Source organism: Hyaena hyaena, unplaced genomic scaffold, assembly GCF_003009895.1.
Source record: "Hyaena hyaena isolate Hyena2069 unplaced genomic scaffold, ASM300989v1 scaffold_1330, whole genome shotgun sequence".
NCBI classification, from domain to species: domain Eukaryota; kingdom Metazoa; phylum Chordata; class Mammalia; order Carnivora; family Hyaenidae; genus Hyaena; species Hyaena hyaena.
The window spans coordinates 125195-148370 of NW_024081959.1; the positions used below are offsets into that span (position 1 = coordinate 125195).

General features: G+C 34.0%; 1 long non-coding RNA gene across 2 annotated transcripts in view; it reads right to left on the minus strand.

The window, feature by feature from the left end:
* Nucleotides 1-23176, minus strand: part of LOC120225120 — a 116044-nt gene that overhangs the window by 4036 nt on the left and 88832 nt on the right. Inside the window, exons 3-4 of one of the 2 annotated variants that reach the window (XR_005526738.1) lie at nucleotides 8216-8314; nucleotides 793-893 (exon numbers count right to left, since the gene is read on the minus strand). This is a non-coding gene — a long non-coding RNA (uncharacterized LOC120225120). The remainder of the gene's footprint in view (nucleotides 1-792; nucleotides 894-8215; nucleotides 8315-23176) is intronic. The other variant, XR_005526739.1, reaches the window with a different exon arrangement.

Sequence of the window (23176 nt, forward strand, 5' to 3'; positions counted from 1 at the left end):
ATACTTTTATTTTATCAAGAATTCTAATTGATATGGCTTATTTTGTTAGTAAATTGTGATTATTTCCATTAGTTTTTCCTAGTATTTTTGGCTTTCTTTAAATTTTGGAATAATTTTAGCATTCACTCAAAAATATAGTCTAGAAGCAAATAATTTCATATTATGACTGACTTGGTAAGTTTGGTCTTATGATTTATAGCAGATTAACATGATCAATATGATTGTGTATCTGTGACTATGTTACTTGGCAGAATTGGGTTATTATATAATCACTAAAACTATTCAGTAATTGGATGAATCACATTTAGGATTGTTGTCATTGTTATTGTTGTTTTTCTGAAATTAGAACAATTGTAAGTTAAAATAACAGCAACCACATCAAAAATAATTCTGACTCAAACTGACTAATCATGAAGGACACACATGATTTCATGTATCTCCCATAATAGGACCTCCAAAGCCAGATCAGATTTGAGGGCTGGCTTATTAAGTGATTCAATGATAATAACATTAAACACAAAGTTTCTTGCTTCTCTCCTGTCTGGCATCCTAAGTAAGTCATTTTTACCCTCACTCTGGATCTTCTTAAGTCACTCATGATGGCTGAACCAGAAAATGTTCATAGATGACTATGTCTAGAGACAGAAAAAGGAGTAATAAAATCATGAACACGTGTTCCTCCATCAGCCAAATCTAAGCCAAATACCCACATATTTAAGGAGTCATTACTGAGTCTGACCCTCTCAATTTGTTCTAAGCAAGGGAAATAGAACCAATATAGTTGGATTTTACCTCATAAACATGATCCACTGAGTTTGGGAGATGGTCTTATGCTTTGGAGGTGTATAGAATAGAGGTGGACCTCACAGTGAAATCAGCAAAATGTGTCTAAACTAAGGAAGTAGAAGAAAATGAATGTTTGGTAGAATAATAATATTTTAACAGTCCACAATATTTCAAATTAACAGCATAATTTTGCTTAACACGTACCTATATAGATGATCTGTATATGAGTTGTCTCCCAAATTTAAAGTACTACACATTCAGGAAATACTGTTTAAAGAAATCTAAAACAAAGGCTTGGAAAATAATTCCATTCTATTCCTTCTAACTTGATGTAATACAGGATAACTGTAATCTCTTTTCTATAAATCAGCCTTACACATTTTGATGAGGGCTTATCATTTCTTTACCAATTTTGTCTATTTGGGGCCAAAGATATCTACTTTGGTAAAAAAGGAATCCTACAGATTACATTTATAGACTCCTTACCTTCCTCATTATTATCTTACTATTGTATTCAGAAACAAACACAGTGCTCCATTCTCCAGATAAGTATATCCTCCAGCAGAAGTCTATTCTCCCTTAACCAAAAAGAGAGTGACTGACTTAAGTTCCATTAGCTTTATTCACCATACACGTAACATGTATCTTTCAAGCTGAATTGTGGTAAATAAATTCTCATCATTTTACACACAAAAAAGAGGAATTAAATATTTTAAGACTATTTTTCTTATAGCCTAGTTTGTTAATTTACTGTAGTAGCTTAGATTTATTTATTTCCTTAGATATGTTAGTAAATAAATTCTAGGAGAAATGTTACCATTATTAGTATTTCACACGGTGGTGCACTTAATCTTAATAACTCTCTGGGATTTATTTTATACCTAATTTACGGGAGAGAAAAATGAGGTTGAGCAATGTTAATTCCCTTGCACACACTTACAAAGCTAACAACTGGTGTATCTAGACTTCAACACCACAGGTATTTGACGTCAATGCCCATGCTGTTTCACATTTGTCTCTCATGTGAGGAGATATCAGAAAAGTCCAATAGCTAAATAAATGGTGAAATATCATAAATAAAAGCTTCTCTTCGTGTTTTCTTTGGGAAATAAATAACTACTAACATTGTGATAAAATGGTTCAGTGATCAAAATATTTGGGAATGGTGGACTAAAGCATGTTGATTATTTTATATTAGATTTTTCAGACACTTGGATATCTTCATGCACATTATAGCTTTGAAACATTAAGAAATCAGTATAGAATTACATCTAGCAAAAATGATTTTATCACAGAATTTTTGGTCATTCATTTCTTTTTAGTTTTCGCATAATTTAACCCATTAAGAAACAGACTGTAAATAATATGATCTGCAAATTAAAAAAAAACTATATATTATAGAAAATATCAGACCTATACAGTAGTAGATAACATTGTTTCTTTGAAACTATCCAGCTTTAAAAATTATTAATTTGTAATAGACTCGCTAAAACCTACCTCAGGAAGTTTTTTGTAGAAAATACCAAAATTTTATCATCTTATTTAAAATATTTTAGAATTAATTTTGAAATCATAAAATATGTTTATAAAATAATCACTTCATCAAATTAAATAATAATATCTTATACCATAAAATATCTAGTAAATTTTTGGGGCTCCTGGGTGGCTCAATTGGTTAAACATTTGACTTAATCAGCTGTCTGCTGACAGCTTAGAACTTGGACTCTGCTTCACATTCTGTGTTTCCCTCTCTTTCTGCCCCTCCCTGGCTCATGCTCTGTCTCCTCTCAACAATAAGATAAAAACTTTAATATTCTCACCCATCTCTACACACAAAGTACACAGCTTTTAACACTAAAATATAATATACCTGTGCAGTTTTATCTTGTTCATGATACTACCATTTTTGCCTCAAATATGAAAGAATACAGTTTAAAATCTATCTGATATTGATAACACTGAATATTTTTAAAAGATGAATTTTCTAGAAAGACCACAAATACATGGAGGTTAAATAACATGTGATTAAACAATGAATATATCAACAAAGAACTAAAAGAAAAAATAAAAATGGAAATAAGTGAAAACAAAAATACAATGGTCTAAAACATTTGGGATGTAGCAAAAGTGGTTGTAAGAGGGATACAGGCCTACCTCAGTACAGGTCCACCTCAAGAAGCAAGAAAAATATCAAATAAACAACCTAACTTTACATTGAAAGAAGCTATAAAAAGAACAATAAACAAAGCCAAAAGCCATCAGACAGAAGGAATAATAAATATTAGAGCAGAAATAAATGACATAGAAACTAAACTAAAAAGAATCAATAGAACAAATTAATGAAACCAGGAGCTGGTTCTTTGAAAAAATTAATAATGTTGATAAACCTTTAGCCAGACTTACCAAAAAGAATAGACAAAGGACCCAAATAAATAAAAGTACAGATGACTGGGTGGAAATAACATCCAAAACCACAGAAATACAAATATAAGAGAATATTATGAAAAACTATATGCTAAAACCTAGAAGAAATGGGTAAACTTCTAGAAAAATATAAATTACCCAAACTGAAACAGGAAGAAATAGTAAACTTGAACAGACTAATAACCAGGAAAGAAACTGAGTCAATAACCAAAATCTCCCAACAAACAAAAGTCCAAGACCAGATGGCTTGACAAGTGAATTCTACAAAAAGAAAAGTTAATATCTATCTTCTTTAAACTATTCCAAAAACAAAAGAGACTAGAAAACTTCCAAATTCAATCTATGAGCCCAGCATTACCCATTACCCAGGTACTAAACCAGATAAAGACAACAACAACAATAACCGAGAGAGAGAGAGAGAGAGAGAGAGAGAACTACAGGTTGATATCTCTGATGAATGTACATGTACAAATCCTCAACAAATTAATAGCAAACCAAACCCAACAATATATTAAAAAAGTCATTCACCAATATCAAGTGGGGCTTATTCCTGGGTGGCATAGATGGTTCAATATTCACAAGTCAATCAATGGGATACATCACATTAATAAAAGAAAAGAAAAGAATCAAACTATCATTTCAATAGGTGCAAAAAAAGTACATTTGACAAAGCACAATATCCATTCATGATAAAATCCCTCAACAAAGTTAACATACCTCAAAATAATGAAGGCCGTATATAGGAAAAACAACAACAACAACAACACACAGCTAGCATCACACTAAATGGGGAAAAACCTCAGAGCTTTTTCCTTATGGTTTGGGGGAAGACAGGGATGTGCAGTCTCACCCGTTTTATTCCACATAGTACTGGAAGTCCTAGCCATAGCAATCAGACAACAAAAATAAATAAACGGCATTCAAATCAGCAAAGAAGTAGTAAAATTTATACTATTTGCAGATGACCTGATACTCTATACAGAAAATCCAAAAAAAAAAAAAAAAAATTGCTAGAACTGATAAATGAATTCAGTAAAGTTGCAGGATACAAAAATCAATGTACAGAAATCTGTTGCATTTCTATACACCAAATGAAGCAGCAGAAAGAGAAATTGAGAAACAATCCCATTAACAAGTTTGTTGAAAATAATGAGATACCAAGGAATAAACCTAACTAAAGAGGTGAAAGACTTGTGCTCTAAAAACTATAAAACATTGATGAAAGAACTTGAAGACTACCCAAAGATATGGAAAGACCTTCCATACCCATGGAACAAATATTAAAATGTCTATATTACCCAAAGCAATCTACATATTTAATGCAATCCCTATCAAAATACCAATAGCATTTTTCAAAGAACTAGAACAATCATATTGTATAGAACCATAAAAAGTCCAGAATAGCCAAAGCAACCTTAAAAAAGAGGTGGGTGGGATGATGGGTTAAATAGGTGATAGAGCTTAAGTACTGCACTGTAAGAGCACAGGGTGGTATTTCAAAGAGTTAAATTACTATATTGTACACCTGAAAATAACATAAAACTGTATCTTAGCTAACTGGAAATAAAATAAAAACACCAATGTACACATTTAATTTGATCCTTATCAAAATGCCATCAGCATTTTTCACATAGTAAGAAAAAACTTTAAAAAAATAAATGAGATAGCACAGTATAAATTTTTTTTTTATTTTATTTTATTTTATTTTTTTTTTACAAATAGTTTATTGTCAAATTAGTTTCTACATAACACTCAGTGCTCATCCCCAAAGAAATTTTTTAAGTGCTTTTGATGAGGAATTATATACTTGCCACTTTCCAAATCAATGTGACACTGGAAAGGTTTTGTTAAAAATATTTTTAAAGTATAGTATTGTCCAAATCACTGTTTTCAACACTTTCTTCATTGTTGCCATATTAAAGAGAAAAAAATAAGTTTAATTTGAATTTCACCAAAAAATCAATATTAAGGAATAGAATTTTGTTGGGTAGAGTTCAGTATTATAGGGTCACAAAACATTGCTTTTACTGAGAATTTTTTGGTCTCTAGGTCCAAGTTTCATCCACCTGGAAGAGCTATCATTCACATTAAAAATGCATGGCCTATGGAACAACAACTAAAGTGCAAAATGAACATCACTTATGAGACAAAAAGGTAATCCATAAATGGACTGTATTTAGAAAAAACAAGCTTTCAAAAATAAGCAATTAAAAGCACCAGACATTATACCAATGCACTGGCTCCTATAAATAAAACTCTTTACTATTATTTTAGCTTGATAATTGTTTAATATGTGAATAATTTTTTTCTTTCATCAGTTACTTACTGAGTACTTTTTAATGTTGCAGATGGAGTTCTAGACATTGGGGAAATGACTGTTAGTGGAATAGAAGATGGCTCTCTCTCAGGAAGATGGACTCCAGAAGATGGACTAAACAAGCGATTAATTTAAAGGGTGTTAAGTGCTCTGATATAAAGCAAATTGTTGGGTAGAGGAGAAAGAGTCATTACGAAACCCAGGAAGAAATGTTGTTAATGCCAGAGAAAGAATTGAAATGCTTGGGAGCATAAGAGGTAGAAGTAAATGCTGTTTTGCATGGGAGTAGGGAGGGCAGAACCAAAGTGGGGGTTCAAATGCAAGTTATTTTAGGAAGCATAAATGCTGATGTGAAAGATACAGTTGAGAATGCCCAGGGTATTTGAGAGTACAGGCAAGGAAAGATACAGGAAAGAAAAGGGAATTACACTGTGTGTGTGTGTGTGTGTGTGTGTGTGCGCGCGCGCGCGCGTGTGTAGTATGTATATTTCTGATTTAGAGAATATATATCGTTGATCTTAAGATAGCAAATTTAGAATTTGCTTTGCCATTGTGTTTTTCTATTCTCTGTTTCATTAGTTTGCTATTGGAATCATTATTTAATTGTCATTGCCCCAAATTTTCTTGATATTATTTTCTGTATTGGGTGCCTAATTCATTTTCTCTCTTTAATAATTATTCCAAGCGAGGTGCCTGGGTGGCTCCGTAGGTTAAGCGTCCGACTTCGGCTCAGGTCATGATCTCACAGCTCCTGGGTTCGAGCCCCGCATCAGGCTCTGTGCTGACAGCTCAGAGCCTGGAGCCTGCTTCAGATTCTGTGTCTCCCTCTCTCTCTGATCCTCCAGTTCTCATGCTGTGCCTCTCGCTCTCTCAGAAATAAATAAAACATTTAAAAATAAAATTAAAAGTATTTCAAGAGAATAATGTAAAAGTCAATGTCTTTAGTTTCTATAAATTGACATTGTTTCCCTAACTTTGGCTGGGGTTATAAAAAAGAAACGGGAAATTTATTATATTTTTATTTTATAATAAGATTTTAGTAAATGAAAGATGCCACCATAGAAATAGCAGTGATTTTTCTCTGAAAACATCTATGATTTTTAGAGAATTTAAATATGAAGATTGTATAAAAGTTTGTATATAATTTGCTCTCTAGAATTGATTCTATAACATAAAAAGTAAGCCCTTTTGCTATCAAATACAAACAACTATATATAAATAGACATATACATTGATCATCCAGTTTCTGTCTTATAAAATATAGGATAAGGATATTATATAATTCAGTAAGCATCTGTGCATCATTCACAATAGCCAAAAATAGAAACAACCCATATCCCCATCAACTAAGGATAAACAAAATGTGGAATACCTGTGCAATGGAATATTTTTCAGCAAATAAAAAGGAATGAAATACTGCTATATGCTATCCTATACACAAACCTTGAAAACATTATGCTTAGTGAAAGAAGCCAGACACAAAGGTCATATATTATTTGATTCCATTTCTATCAAGTGTCTAGAACAGGCAATTCTACGGAGACAAAAATGGAGATTTATGGTTACCAGGAGATTGGGGAAGGGGAAAAAGAAAATGACTGCTAATAGGTAAGGATTTCTTTTTGAGATGATAAAACTATTCTGGAATTAATTAGTAGTGATGTTTGCACACCCTTGTCAATAATAGAAAGCACTGAATTTTATCCTTTGAAATGATGAGTTTTATGGTATATATCTCAATTTTTAAAAATTGGAAAACAAAGAATTCACCTGGTTTTAACAAACATGTATTTGCTTATTTAGATCTTTTTAAAAATCTCTTACAGAGTATGATTCTCTTACAGAGTATGATAGTGAACAGTTTTTCAGGCACTATTCCATGAGGTCCAATTTTGGTGAAGGAAATAATTATAAACATAGAACAGCTTTCTATCTATCTGTCTATCTCTCTATCTCTCTATCTCTCTATCTATCTATCTATCTATCATGAACAAAATATGAGAAACCACAATCATGGATTTAGTAACTTTGAGATCCATGATCTGGCTATTTTCACATTTATATCCCACTTAATAACTTTACTTGTATAAGTGCTTTGACTTTCTATTTCACTCATTGTTAGCTACTCCTTGTTACCACATTTTAAAACTGTGCAGTCTGCAAAGCTGTGATGTCCTATTATCTTGTCAGTTGAAAAGGAAGATTTGTGCAAATGAAAGTTTATGAGATTTGTCTTTAGGGATCCATTCCTGTAAATTATATAAAACTTAGACTTCTAGTAAAATGACATTTAGAAATACTCGTGCATACATCCATTTGAACTAATAAGTCAAGTTTTACTTATGTAATATATTCCAATCACATGGAAGCAATAAAAGTAAGTGTGATCTCAGAAATGGTGCTATTACAATAAAATATTCTGCAATAAAACAATACACAGCAAAAATATGAAAGCATAAAAAGTATTGTGCTCTTGATGCCTAATTTACCAACATTTCATGTCAGCAAAATTTTTGAAGATTCATTCCTTTTTTAAGTTTTCTTTTTAGCAAATACTACATAGAATAAATTTGACCAAAATGATATACTATTCCCTGCATGGTCATAGAATGAGTCAAATAAAGGGAAAGATATGCTGAAAAATGAATAAATGGTCTACAGCACATTTTAATAGGAACGTATACATACATTTTTAGTGTAAATTTACTGTATCAACCATATTCCTTTTCTCAAGTAAGTAATGTGGCCGAATATTTTTCTCATACGTTCTTTTTTTCCTCATGTAACCTAGCAATATAAAAGATGAAAATAGAGTTGAAATATACACCCGGTGATTCATTTGCTCCATGCTGTCAGAGGGACATTGCTGGTATAAAGAAAGAAGGCAAGTCATCTGATTTAATCCCTTTGTTTGTGTGGTAACTGAACTTCTGACTGAACAGACTTTTTTTTTTTTTTTCTAAAAATAGTGTACTTATCAATTGGATTTTCTTAATAGAATGATTCTTGTTAAAAATTGCTTGTAGAAAACAAACCCAGAAGCTAAGGGTTTATTGGTATGGCTCCCTCGGAAATATCATGTAAGCTGAAGTACAAATAGGTTTTATAAGCTAAATGTTTCCTGATATCTGCAGTAATAACGCATATGCCTCAGATAGAAACCTCTTATTCTAGGGCAGAGTTCTTGTCTGAGTCAGGAAGGAAGGACAAGGAGAGTCATTCTCAATGGCCAGACCTCTTTCTACTTGGCCTGTTCCACCTAATTGCCTGAATCCTTGAAGTTACTAATATATTTGAGACCAATTGAGATCTCTAATATATGAGTCTGAAGTGACAACCTAACCTCGGTGTAAATTCAGTATGAAATGTGCACAATTACTGTTGAATGCAAATTCTCCCCACTAGTTAGTGAGTTCCATAAGGACAGACTTAAAGTCAAACTTGTTCGGGGGCGTCTGGGTGGCTGAGTACGTTAAGCGTCTGACTTCGGCTCAGGTCATGATCTCACGGTTTGTGGGTTTGAGCCCCGCGTCGGGCTCTGTGCTGACAGCTCAGAGCCTGGAGCCTGCTTCAGATCCTGTACCTCCCTCTCTCTCTGACCCTCCCCTGCTCACACTCTCACTCTTCCCATTTGGCCAGACCTCTTCCAAAGTCTGGAAGAGTGGTTTCTTCTCTCTCTCTCTCTTTCTCTCTCAGAAAAAAACAAAAACAAACAAAAAAAAAAACATTAAAGTCAAATGTTCAAAGATCATCATTCTTTATAATGAATAAATAATAAAAACCTAATAACTATATAAACTAATGATATAATAAATGTCCATGCAATTGTCTTGTTTTGTTTTGGCCATCATTATAAGATAATCAGAGCACTAGAACATAATGGCCCTCCTGTATACAGTTTCCCTAAAGTCCAATATATGACAGATTTGTTATAATTTTTAGTTCTTCCAGAAGTTTTAGTTATAGAACATGTAAATTAAAAGGCTGTTTGAGATAATTAGATACAGAAAAACCTGGAAAGGAGGGTAGAGCAGAAGAGGAAAATCAATGTGGATCAGATGTAGAATTATTTGATATTATTACTTTTGTTTAATAAACACTCCCTAAAAGGTAAGAGAACTAAGGTAAAGGACATTTAGGAATCAGTCTACTATGGAAGCATGTGTAATAGGTTATGTGCAGAGATATTTGTTAGGTGGATTGACAGTGATAATAGGAATGACAAAAGGGATCCAAGAAGCTAACTATAAAGAGTAGTAACAGATGACATTGTCAGGTGCTTTCCATATTTAAATCATTTTGTCCTCCCACAAATCACTAAGGTAGGCTACCATTACCTCCCATTTTAAACACAAAAAGATGATGTTTAAATGCAATTAAGTAACTTGTCTAAATTCACAGAGCCAAGAAGTGTGATGTGACTGCATAACACACTTTTAAAACTATTTGGTGCTGAATATGATAGACTGAGACCAATAGTTTGGAATAAGATTTTTAAAATACTGAATATTTTGGTGGAGTATCTAATAAAATATATAATTAAGCAAATATATTGGGAAATGTTTACAATTTAGAGAAAAAATAGATGTAAGTGGAAGTTTATATGTTGTTGATGACCTATTTTATTGTATTAAATTATGATTTTTCTTAAGTATGCAGGTTTTATTTTGATGAATATATAGCTTTCAGACATTTATCATTATTCCCATTATCTGTGATGTCATGGCTTGTATTGCTGTAAAGTATTATGTTATATTATACATTACATATGTTATATATATGTTATAAGTTTAACATATATAATGTTTTGTGTATATATATAATAAGTATATATGTATAATATGTATAATTATATAAATTATAATATAATATAATGTATTATATATGTTATATTATGTATCCTTATTCAAAAGAAGTTAAGTTTATTTTCTTAGAAATTAGAGATTAATTTCTTTGCATAGAAAAATACAAGTAGATGTATAATGTTAGGTTTACTTTAGATTATAACAGTTAAATAAAATATTTGGCATGATAAGCCAGTGTATTCACCAAATAGGAAAATAATCTAGATATTAATACAAGCACTAATAAGGTAGGATTTATATCCCCCACATTACTTGTTTATGTCTTAAATCATTTCTACTACTCTTTTCTTCAACCAATGACTTCTTTTGTATTAAATATATATTTAGTATTATACAAAATGCTTTTAATCCCCCCTTTTTCTGCTCTATATTTTTGTGGTTATTTCATTTTTGTTACTACTACAGAATGAATGTTTGTGTGCTCCTCAAATTCATATGTTGAAACCTACTGTGATATTCGGAGGTGGGACCTTTGGGAAGTGCCTAGGTGATCAGCATGAAGTGCTCATCAATAGGAAAGAATGGGCTCTTATAAAGAGTTCCAAGAGACACCACTTATTCATTCTACCATGTGAGGACTCAGCAAGAAGGTGACTGCCTATAGACCAGGAAGCAGGCCCTCACTAGCAGACATGAATGTGCCAGGCCTGATCTTGGACTTCCTAGCTTCCAGAACTGAGAAAGAAATTATAGTTGTTTAAAAACCATTCAGTCTCTGGCATTCAGTCATAGCAGCTGGAGAGGTCTAGGAAGGAACTTCATACTAAGAGGTGATGTGCTACTGGAACAAATATCTAAAAATTTGGCAGGAGCTTTGGAACTAGGTAATGAGTAGAAAATGGAAGAGTTTTGTGGTTTATGCAAAAAAATATCCCACGTGGTCACAAAAGAACCATTAAAGGTGATTGTGGTGAAAGCATGGAAAGAAAAGAGGAGAGCTGTAAGAAAGCTTCAAATTCCTAAGAAAATGTCTAAGTAGTCTAGAGCAGAATGGTGGTAGAAATCTATGTGTTGAAAGCCAATCTGATGAAGTCTCAGACAAAAATGAGAAGTGTGTTATTGGACAATAGAGGAAATAACAATCCTTGTTAAGAAGTGTCACGGAGGTTGGTTGAATTGTGTTCATGTCCTAGTGTTTTGTGAAAGGGAGAACTTGTGAAAGATGACATTGGATATTTAGCTGAGGGAATAGCTAAGTGACGTGCTGAAGGAGTAGTCTGGTTCCTCTTGACTACTTGTATAAAGTGGGATGAGAAAACTTAAGGTTGAAATTACTAATCAAATGGAAGTGGATTTTAAACATTTTACACCTTCTCAGCCTATCCATATAAAATGAATTAGAAGGCCTACTTCTTGAAGAATATTAAGAATATTCCCAAAGAACCATCTCAACAGATACCAGGAACTATTTTTCAAGACAATAGGAGAATAACCCTCATCACCATCAAGGTGATTCTGAGAGCCTCAGAGTTGCTACACTCACCCAAGATCCAGAGTACAAAGGCCCCATGGAAAGAGGAGCTTCAAAACAAGAGTTGCTGGTGTTTGTGGGACCTCAACCTGCCCTGCCTGGTGCACACTGCCGAGTGCAGCTTCACATGGCAGCCTCTATTCCTCAGTTTGTTCCTCTGCCACTTGTGGTTCCAATGGGCTGCAATGCAGTGTGGGCTGTGCCCATGAGAACCAAGGGGCCCAGTTAGAGAATCACCACTGGGATAGGTCTTTTCAGAGCCTTGTGGGCCCAAGCTCTGCCTTGCAAAATCTTGGGGCAAGATTTCTCTTGCTGCCTCAGTCAGTCCAGAGGGAAGAACATCAAGCCAAAGAGGAATAGTCTGATATTCTGTAATGGAATTTGCCGCATTGGATTTTGAATTTGTCTTGGCCTTGTCACTCTTCTTCTTTCTTTCTCCCTTCTGAAATGGAAATGTCCGTCCAATGCCTGTCCCACCATTGTATTTTGGAAGCATATAAATTGTTTGATTTTTTGTTCACAGATGGAGTGCAATTTACCTCAGGATGAATCATAATTTAAGTCTCACCCGTATCTGATTTAGATGACATTCAAATATGACTTAAATCAGGTCACCTGGGTGGCTCAGTCGGTTGAGCATCTGACTCTTGATTTTGACTCAGGTCATGATATCGGATTGAGCCCCGTGTCAGGCTCTATGCTAAGCATGCAGCCTGTTTAAGATTCTCTCTCCCTCTGCGCCTCTCCACTGCTTGTATGTGCTCTCTCTCTAAAATAAATAAATAGATAATAGATAGATAGATAGATAGATAGATGATAGAGACTTTGGACTTTAGCTGATGCTGGAACAAGTTAAGACATTTGGGACTGTTGGGGTAGAATGAATATATTTTGCATGCAAAAAGAAAATGCATTTTGGAAGGCCAGGGTGGGATGCTGTAGACTAAATGTTTGTGTCCTCCCTAAAATCCATAAGCTGAGATCTAATCATTAATGTGATGACATTTGGAGGTTGGGTTTTGGGAGGTGCTTGGCTCATGAGGGTGAAGCACTCATCAATCAGATTTAGTGCTCTGATAACAGAGTCCCCAGAGATATCCCTCACCTTTTCTGCCATGTGAGGACACCGAGAGAAGATGGCCATCTGTGAAACAGAAAGCAAACTCTGAGAAAAACTAAATCCACTGACATCTTAATCTGGGAATTCCTAGCCTCCAGAACCAAAAGAAATAAATTTCCATTGTGTACCTGGTCTATACGGTATTTTTGTTAGAGCAGCTGAAGCAGAATAAGACAGTTATCCTGAAGATTACAATTTGCATATCAATTTAAATCAATCTAGTTTTTTAAAATATTAACCTAATTTCAATGGTATACAGAAGGCTTGCTCTGTTCTCTTCCACTGTTGTGCTATTACTGTCATCTGAATTAAATTTTCTATAACATTAACATGGTTTCAGAATTATTGCTTTGAGTAGTTGCATTTTAATTCAGATAAGAGATCAGATTTAACAAACAAAGATATGTTTATACTGTCCATTACATTTACCTATGTAATTATCCTTATTGCAACTCTGCTCTTTATTTCTTGACTTGGATTCTAGTCATTGTGGATACTGCAATCTCGTCAGCAGATTACTATTGTTTTTGGCAATGCTTTGAAAAGAGTTTCCCCCCTCCCTGCCACTGAACTGATTGCTGAATCAAATCAAATAGCCACAACACCTTGAGAATGGAAATTTTCCAGGTTGTTGCTAGTTTGGACAAAATATTGACTCTGGTCTGGGGATGGAGCTTTTAATGGAGCTCTGAAAGAGATCAATCCTCTCATTTGACTGTCAGTCTGCTGATATTCATGGCTACTGTGACAAAGAGCTAAAGAGGGATGGTATGGAGAGTAGTCACAAGTTGAAGTGATATGGACACTACTATCTTATAAGGTTCAGTAGTTTCTTTGGGATAAATACCTTTCAGTTCATTCTGTGGATGTGGTTAAATTGCAGAGTTCTGAAACAGTTGATTTTAGATATTTTTCCAGTGTTTTTGTGGGAGAATAGTTCACCAAGAGCCTCACTTGGCCATTCTGGAAGTCAATTTTTATATACAGATGTTTACAAGAGAACATTTTTATGCTGTCTCTTTTTGTTATTGTAGAAAACACTGATCCATTAATTTACTCCTATCCATTAATAGCAAAATGATACTATTCTAATTCTCCCATTTCATAATCAGTTATAAGCCAGGATACACACACATACTTGCATGTGTGTGTGTATGTGTGTGTGTATAGAGAGAGGCAGACAGAGACACAGAGATAATAGAGTAAGAGAGATTCTATATAACTATTTCTTATTTGCCAGTTTCTAAAATAATGAGCTGGTTTCCTAACATTTGCCAAATGTGACCAAAGAAGGGTTTTGCATGTCTTGTTTTGTTTGTTTTTTTTGTTTGTTTTTGTTTTAGAATACATGAAGGATTCTTGAATTAAACATATTAGCTGTATTTTAACCAAATACTCATAAAGGCTTAAATTATTTCACCATTGGTCAGTGATGGGGCCACATCCAGTTGGCTCCTGAGACTTTTGACATCATCTGTGTCTTTGATAGCTACTTTTCTTTATGGTACTTGAGCCTTGTTATATACCACTTCTCCAAGGGTTTCCTTGTTCCTTTTTCTATGAAAATGGTATTTAGAGACTATAATATGCATATTAGGATTACTCATGGCTGTCACACTGGGCATCATTTCCAAACATTTTAGAGATAGGAGATAAAAATATTTGAGATGAAATTTTTACACGTATATGTTGCCAAAGAGAAGTTACAGAAATTAAATAGACAAGAAAGACTTTACTCAGAACTATTGCAATTTGGGAGAGAGATTGAGCACAAACTCCCTGAGAAAAAAGCAAGTAGTGGACTAGTGGTAAAGAACCAGAGGACATGGTGTAGGCTGGTCAATGTCCCCAGGACATCTGTGCTAATTGGTGCTTCTCAAAGTTATGCCCCTACCCTCACACAGAATTGAGATATAGGGGCTCTTCCTTGAAGATTACATTTCAAATGAGTGGCTGCCAGGTCTTCGAAAGAGATGAAAGAGATGGTGTTGTAAAACTGCCAAGGGCTGGGATATTTACATGTCAAAGGGACAGAAAAAGTATTTACAACTGAAAGTTTTTTGAAGTAAATGCTCTAAGAAGTGGGAAGTCAGGAAGAAACCTGTCATAAGTACAGTCAAGCTGAGGGGAACTATAGACTGCTTAATCAATACATATTCACACACACACACACACACACACACACACACACACACACACACGACATAACCATATGAGTATCTTCTAACATTCTCAGTGCAAATTCAGGACTACAGAGCTTTTACTTATTCTCATTGATCTTACAACTTTTATTTCTTTTTCTCTTCAATCAAAATCCTAGTTTATAATAACATCACCATAACCCATTTATTTTTCTCAAAATGCACATGCAACTGTCTCAGAATAATAATCAGAGAACTGTCACTAATGATATGAATTCTGAAAACATAAGTTATTTTTGCAGTTCTTTTTGTCCTTAATTCATATCACACTAAGACGTGCAGTGAAATTACTGTATTTCAAAGTCACTTGAAAGAATTTTTCTCTGTGGTGTACCAAGTCAATATGAAGTTAAGTTGATTTGTTTTAGTTTACTTTTTATTTTTGAAGATAACCTTTTTCATGTAAAATATTTTCTTGGTTCCAAAATCAAAACTATGAAGTAATATATTCAGAAAAGTCTAGTTCATATCTCTATACCTTTCCACACTATTTTCTCCTTTTCTATTGATAATATTTTACCCCCAGTGTTATGGTTTATTGTTCCATTGTTTCTTTTTTTATCATACAAGTAAATATGCATAACGATGTATGTTTACATATGCATATATATAGGGCTCTATTCCTGCAGCAGCAGACTATTTGTATCCCCTCAAAATTCATATGTTAAAATTTAATTGGGGTCTTTGTAAGGTGTTTTGATCAGAAGAATGGAGACCTCATGAAGAGGTTACTTTTATCATATTTTAAAAATGTTTATTTCTTTTTGAAAGACAGAGATAGAAAGAAAGCAGGGCAGGGGCAGAGAGGTGAGGGGGCAGAGGATCCAAAATGGGCTCAGCTCTGACAGCAGAGATCCCCGTGTGGGGCTCGGACTCACAAACCATGAGATCATGACCTGAGCCACAGTCAGCTCTTTCACTGACTGAACCACCCAGGTGCCCCAAGGTTAGCTTTTATAAAAGAGACCCCACTGAGATCCCTGTTCCCTTCTGCCCTGGTGAGGGTACAGTGAGAAAACAGCTGTTAGTGAGCAGAAACAGGCTCTCACCAGACACCAAATCTGCAGGCGCCATGATCTTGGACTTATCAGTGTTCGGAGTGTGAACAACAAATCTTTGTTGTTTAAGCCATCCAGTTCATAATTTTTTTAATAACAGGCTTAATAGACTAAAACACTTCCTATTTTACGTAACAGTAGCTATACACACTTTTCTTCATATTAATTTTAAAATAATACTTAAATTTGTACCCTATCTAACAGTAGTATACAGAGATAGGCTTTACTTTTATTAAGTTGAAATGTCATTTGCTTCATACTCCACTATGTTAATATAATAAAGTACATTCAGTCAGTCTCTGTGCTGACAACTCAGAGCCTGGGCCTGCTTCGGATTCTGTGTCTCCCTCTCTCTCTGCCCCTCCCCTGATATGCTCTGTCTCTCTCTCAAAAATAAATATTAAAATTTTTTTAAAGTAACAGTCAAATTTTCACTATATACCTGGAATTTTTTTTACAATAACTCCATCAGTAGGGCATTTAGAAGTTTACACAATATTTAACCTCACTTCATTTTGACAACTGTATTAGCCTCAAGTGTATATTCAAATGAATTGTTTATGATATTTACCATTGCTGTAAAAAAAAAAAAGTTCATATGCGGTAGAGCCACAACTGAATGTAGCTTCCAATTTGAAGCTAAAATATGCCCTATACTATTATGGCTTACAGCTGAATATCTGGTGGGTTGGATGCAAACTATTCTATCAATCTGATAGTTTCCCTGTTTAAGAGACTTACGAGAAATAACCCATGAACATCCTAAGCCAGTTATATTAATTATCTCAAATTATAGCTCCAAGAAACTCAAAAGAGTATGTGACTGACAAAGCAAGTCACTATCACCATTGAGAAGAGATGATGGACTAAATCTATAGTCTCTTAATCTACAATCCCACACACTAATTAAGTTGAAAACATTCCCTGGAGGAAACACACAGTGAGTTCTCTGCTGATAAAACCTCACTCATTAAAACATTGTTCTTTTTAGTGAAAAAGCCAGTTACCATTAACTGCCTTTCTGAATTTCAAAATATCCTTTCCTGTACTCTTTACCACCTGACATAATATATTTTGAATAAGAATATGTAAACTTCACTTGTTCATTCATTAGTTTGCAACAATACTGAGGTAAAACTAACTATACCACTCTGAAGCACCCCTGGAAGGTTCTGGGTACTATCTTTATCCAAATTTTCTCACCATTAGAAAATCATGGAGCATTGTGTTATGCTTTTATCACTTGTGTTTTATCTTTAAACCACTGATCCTAGATCCCTGAATCGTGAGCCAGAGACAGCATTTTCAAGTGTAAAGGAATATATTGTGCATATTTTCTTAAAATGAAAGGAAATATAACTATAATTTGGTAAAATTTGGGGTCCTATGTTTATCAACAAACCTGTTTTGCTGAGGGACTGTGTGCCAGGTCACATAGCATGACTTCTACAATACATCCCTACATTGCTAGCAGTTGTAACTACAGTAGTCTTGGCCTAGTCAAGAGAAGGAAACCACATAGTAGTTTAAACAATGGAAGAGTTTTGTTCTTTGTCAAGTAGGCTTGACATGGGCTCAATCCTACAAGCCTGAGATCATGACCTGAGCTGAAATCAAAAGTTGGATGCTAAACTGACTGAGCCACCCAGGCATAAAATAAGAATTATTAACTACAATAAAATAATAATTATAAGATGTAAGTAAAGTCTATTTGGTACCCTAAGATGTAGGTAAAATACTCAAGAAAGGATACACTTAGGAGTTCTGACCTTGTTGAAGAAGATGCAATATATTTGGAGGTGAGAAGCAATAAATATAAACTGATGACTGATAAAGTAAATAAGAAAATTGTCATTTATATTACATAAATAACATATGATAAGATGGTCAGGCTATGGGATAGTAACTTTTTTTAATCTTATTTATTCATTTTGAGAGAGAGAGAGAGAGCATGAATTGGGGACAGGAGGAGAGAGAGAGAAGGAGAGAGAGAATCCCAAGCAGGCTCCACACTGTCAGCACAGAGCCCACCTTGAGAACCATGAGATCATGACCTGAGCTGAAATCAACAGTCAGATGCTTAACCAAGTGAGCCACCCAGGAGCCCTGGTAAAAATTTTAAAAAGGTTAATGACAAATCATTATGTCTTTGTGTTCCTTTTTTATGCTATATGCAAATTGCTTAATACATTATCCAAAGTCTTTCATATTCTAAATTATTTTCCATCAAGGCTTAGTAATTTTCCCTAATACTTAGTGTTATATGGGTAATTAACTAATTAATAATGATAAAGGTAAATTCAGATAGCAACTAATATGCATATGTAAGGACTCAGATATAGTACATTGACTTCATGCAGTGTCTATGAAGTAAAGTGCAAAATATTAGAGTGATACTTTTTTAAATTTGATTTATTTATTTTGAGAGAGAAAGAGATAGAGAGAGACAGAGAAAGAGAGAGAGAGAATCTCAGGTAGGTTCTATCGCTATGTGGGGCTCAAACTCACCAACTGTGAGATCATGACCTGAGCCAAAACCAAGAGTTGGATATGTAACCAACCGATCCACCCAGGTGCCCCTAAAATTATATTTTTTAAGTCAAATTCCTAAATTTCTACTAGTAGTTTGTGGCTTGAACAAGTTAACTAAGTTCTCTATTTTTTAGTTTACTAACTTAAAAAGTGGAGATAATAATACTGTCCACCTTATGGAGGGGATGTAACCAATTTCATTGATAACTATAAGTATATAGAACAAAGCCAGGAAAATTATGAAGAATAGTCAACCAGCATGAATAAAATCACAAATATCAGAGCTATAGGGGGGATCTTACTTATGAGCTTGGAATGTATTGATGAAAAAAGTGACTAGAAGAAACTTGTCACAGTAAGCAATTTCTAACTTTTATTTTTTCTTAATATCAGATATTAAAATTTAGCTATCTAAGTAAGATAAAGTATTTTAACATTTTGGACACATGTTTTTTTCTGGGGGGCACTTAGGAGAAAGTAAATCCCATAGATAGACACACAAGTGGGGAGCTGGTCTGGAAGATGAGAACACATGTCATACGGTAAAACGCTGACCCTTCAAATAGGGTGTGCCATTACAAAAATCAGATGATATTTTAATAGGCAATTTGATTATTAAGTTTGTTATCTTTAAACAAAACACATGGAGATAGAGTACCCAGAATCAAGGTCAAATATTGAATGCATGCCAGAATGAGTTACCACTTTATATCCATTAGGATGGTTACTATTTTAAAGACAAGAAGAAGAAGAAGAAGAAGAAGAAGAAGAAGAAGAAGAAGAAGAAGAAGAAGAGGAGGAGGAGGAGGAGGAGGAGGAGGAGGAGGAGGAGGAGGAGGAGGCGGCGGCGGCGGCGGCGGCGGCGGAGGAGGAAAAAGGAGAAGAAATGTTGGTAAGAGAGTGGAGAAGTAGGAACCACCACACATTGCTGGTATAAATGTAAAATGGTGTAGCTGTTGCAAAATAATTGAGAGTGAGGGATTGAACAGCTATGTGTACAACAATGTTCATAGTAGCATTATTCACAATAGTCAAAAGGGGGAACCACCCCAGATGTCCATAGACAGATGAATGAATAAACCAAATATATTGTCTTTGTTCTGATGCTGTTGATCTACAATTTACCTTGATCCTGCATTTGTCATTGCTGCCTATTGCAAAAGGAATACGTTCTGATCAAAATGTAAAAGTTTATAATTTATATTAAGAATAAATAACAGTCTATGAAACATAGAAAAAAGAGAAAAATAGAAAGCATCAGTGAAAATATTTCCATTTGGAAATTTTCCAGGCATACATAAGGACCAGGAGTATGAACAATCAAAATAGCTATTTGTTAGTCTTTTAAAAGAACAGGGTTTATTAGAATTCCATTATTTCTCATTTTTGCTAATATTAAATTCTCCAGCTGGAAAGTTCCCAAAAGGTTTGGAATTTACTAAAAATCAGTCATGAGAAAATTGTCTGATTATCCATAATTGAAATGTAAAGTACTTTTCTGGGTTAAGTACCTTTTGTCTTATTTGAGAGTCTGGATCTTGTGGTATTTTGAGTTGGTCAGTGGAGGAATAGAAATGTTTCTTTGTACAATTTGACATTACGCATAAGAGACAAGGAGTTACTGAAAATTTTATAATGAGTAATAAACACATGAAATGGACTAGCTCTTCTCAGATATAAAATAATCCTCTGTGTAGAGAAATGAACAGGAAAAAGATGTGGCAAAGGGCTGAAGAAGCAGATACATGAGACTCAAAGAACTGAAACACATGATGTAACTGGAGAAAGGGCCGAAATCATTTCAGTCTTATTGGAGAAATCAAGTCAGAAAGTTATCAAGAAGCCTAGAACTAACTTTTTCCTGCCCCCACAAACCTAAGCAATCTTTTAAAAAATTAAGAGGATAACAAAGGCTAAAAATACTATTTGAGGAAGTTGGGTAGTACCTGCCTTCTTCTTGAAGTGGCAGTACAAGGGGAGACAGTCCTTCTGCAAAAGCAGGTTAAATTCCCCAGGAAATAAGAAAATAAATTTTTGAAATGAGACCATCTACCAAGAACACTAATAACTGATCAGACAAAACAGGTGAAGGTAAATCTACCTCCACAAAAAAGATAGTCTTGGAAAAGAAAATAATGAAAAACACCACACACGCACGCACACACACACACACACCACCCATCTATCAAAAAAGATAAAAACAAACAAAACAAAAACAAACCAAACACTAACATTTGAAAAGTCAATTCAAAAAAAGAATATACGGAATCATATTTAGGTCACTATTATTTCCCATTGAGCCATACTGACTCTTGCAAATGCCCTAGTTAAGCCAAGCCAAATCTGAAAATGGCAATCACCTCCCAGTCTTGAGACGGGCAGAGGAAATAGCTCTGATACTATTAAGAATCATAAGTATTCTCATATGTATGCTCCGTTTAACTGGGTGTCAAAATTGCAAATCTTTTAATTACTTGACTTTATTGCCACCCCATAGGTAATTGTTACAACTGATTTAGATCAGTGCTGCCTAATAGAATTACAATATACATATCAAATATGAGCCATATAGGTAAGTTTACATCTTCTAGAAACATCTTTAAAAAGTCAAAATTAATTATATTATTGTTTTAAATCTATTTGAAATGTTTTCACTTCAGCATGTCATCTGCATGAAACTTATTAGTGAAATATTACATATTCTTTTTTTGATAGTACTAAGTCTTTGAAATAGAGTGTGTATTACATGCTTCCAGTGCATTTTAAATTAGACTAGGCACCTTTCTAGTGCTCATGAGCCACAAGTGGTTAGTGACAATGGAAAGGAGTGATTTAGTTTTGTTTTTGTTTTTCTTAATTGTTGATATATTGGTTTCATTGTTCAGCCATAGGGGGAAAAAGAGATATTTATGGAAAAGAAAAGTTTTATTATTACTCTTGGTATAAATACTGTACTGTTAATATGCCTGTCCAGACATTCATGATCTAGCTCCCTGACATCTTCCTACTTTTCTCCATCTATTTCCCTATCTTTTGGTCACATTGGTCTTCTTGCAAGTTTTGGAATGTGCCATGTATCTCCTGACTCAGGGTCGGTGATGGCACTTGCTTTATCTGAAATGTTATTTCCCCACCTTTTATGTTCTGCTTCCTGTTCATTTCTAAATTTCCAATATAACATACATATCTTCAGGAAAGCTCTCAGAACCTAAGATAACATTCAGGCTATCAATTTATATTCTAAAACCACCTATAATTTTTCCTTATAACATTCAGAAACCCTAGTGATTTTTTTAATTAAAACAATTATGCCACACCATTTCTTAAAAGCCTATGGTGAGTTCCCATTATTTTAGAATAAAATCCAAATGTCTTCCTATTGTCTCCAAGATTTTATAATCTGTTTTCTGTTTAACTTTCAATCCTCAATGTCTGCTTTTGATTCCTTCATGTCAGCCTCCCTGATGATCCTTGTTTTGTAGGAGCTTGATAAACCCTTTCTAGTACTGCCTGTGTTGCTATTCTCTGTGTCCCAAGTGTTCTTGGTCTCGACATGTTCTGTGGAACAAAGTAGCCATGAAGCCACATGCAGCTATTTAACTTTGAAACTGGATTAATTAAAATGAAAAGTTCAGTTTCATAGTCACACTAGTCACATATTCAACGTTTATTGTCACGTATGGTTAATAGCTAATAGGACAGTGTGGAAAAAATTTCTATCATACTGAGTTCAAAGGGGCAGCACTGCTCTGGACAAGGATAGGAAAACTTTTCTTGTAAAGGGAAGACATTAAATATGTTGTGGTTTGTGAGCCATATGGTCTGTATCATAATTATTGAACTCTTCAGTTTTAGCATTAAAGCAGCTATATAGACAATGCAGGCAAATGGCCATCACTGTTTCTGTGAAACTTTGTTTCTAGAACTTGGATTTAGTTCACAAGCTATATAGTTTATGGTTTACTGTTCTTCACATTTCCATGGCTAGTTCCTCAATATTATTTTTTTTCAGTCAAAATTTACCCTACTTCTGAAGCTACATGATCCTTCCAAAATTCTATTTTCCCCCGTGTACGCTTTACCAATCTCATTCTATTTGATAGTCTTTATAACATCAGTCATTACCTTGATTTACCTTAATTATTTTTCAATAAAAAATATTGTATTATATTTTCTCCTTTGCTAGTTAATAGCTCCATCTAAGAGAGGGTACAATCTTTTTTTATCATTTTGTCCCTAAGATCTAGAATAGAGCTTGGTATTTTACAGATAGCAAGCTTTTTGATAAATACTTAATAAATTAGGTTTAATTTATTAAATAAATTATTATTAAAAATAGTATTAATAATATTATATTATTATAATATTGTATTGTTTGTGATAATATAAAAATAATAATATA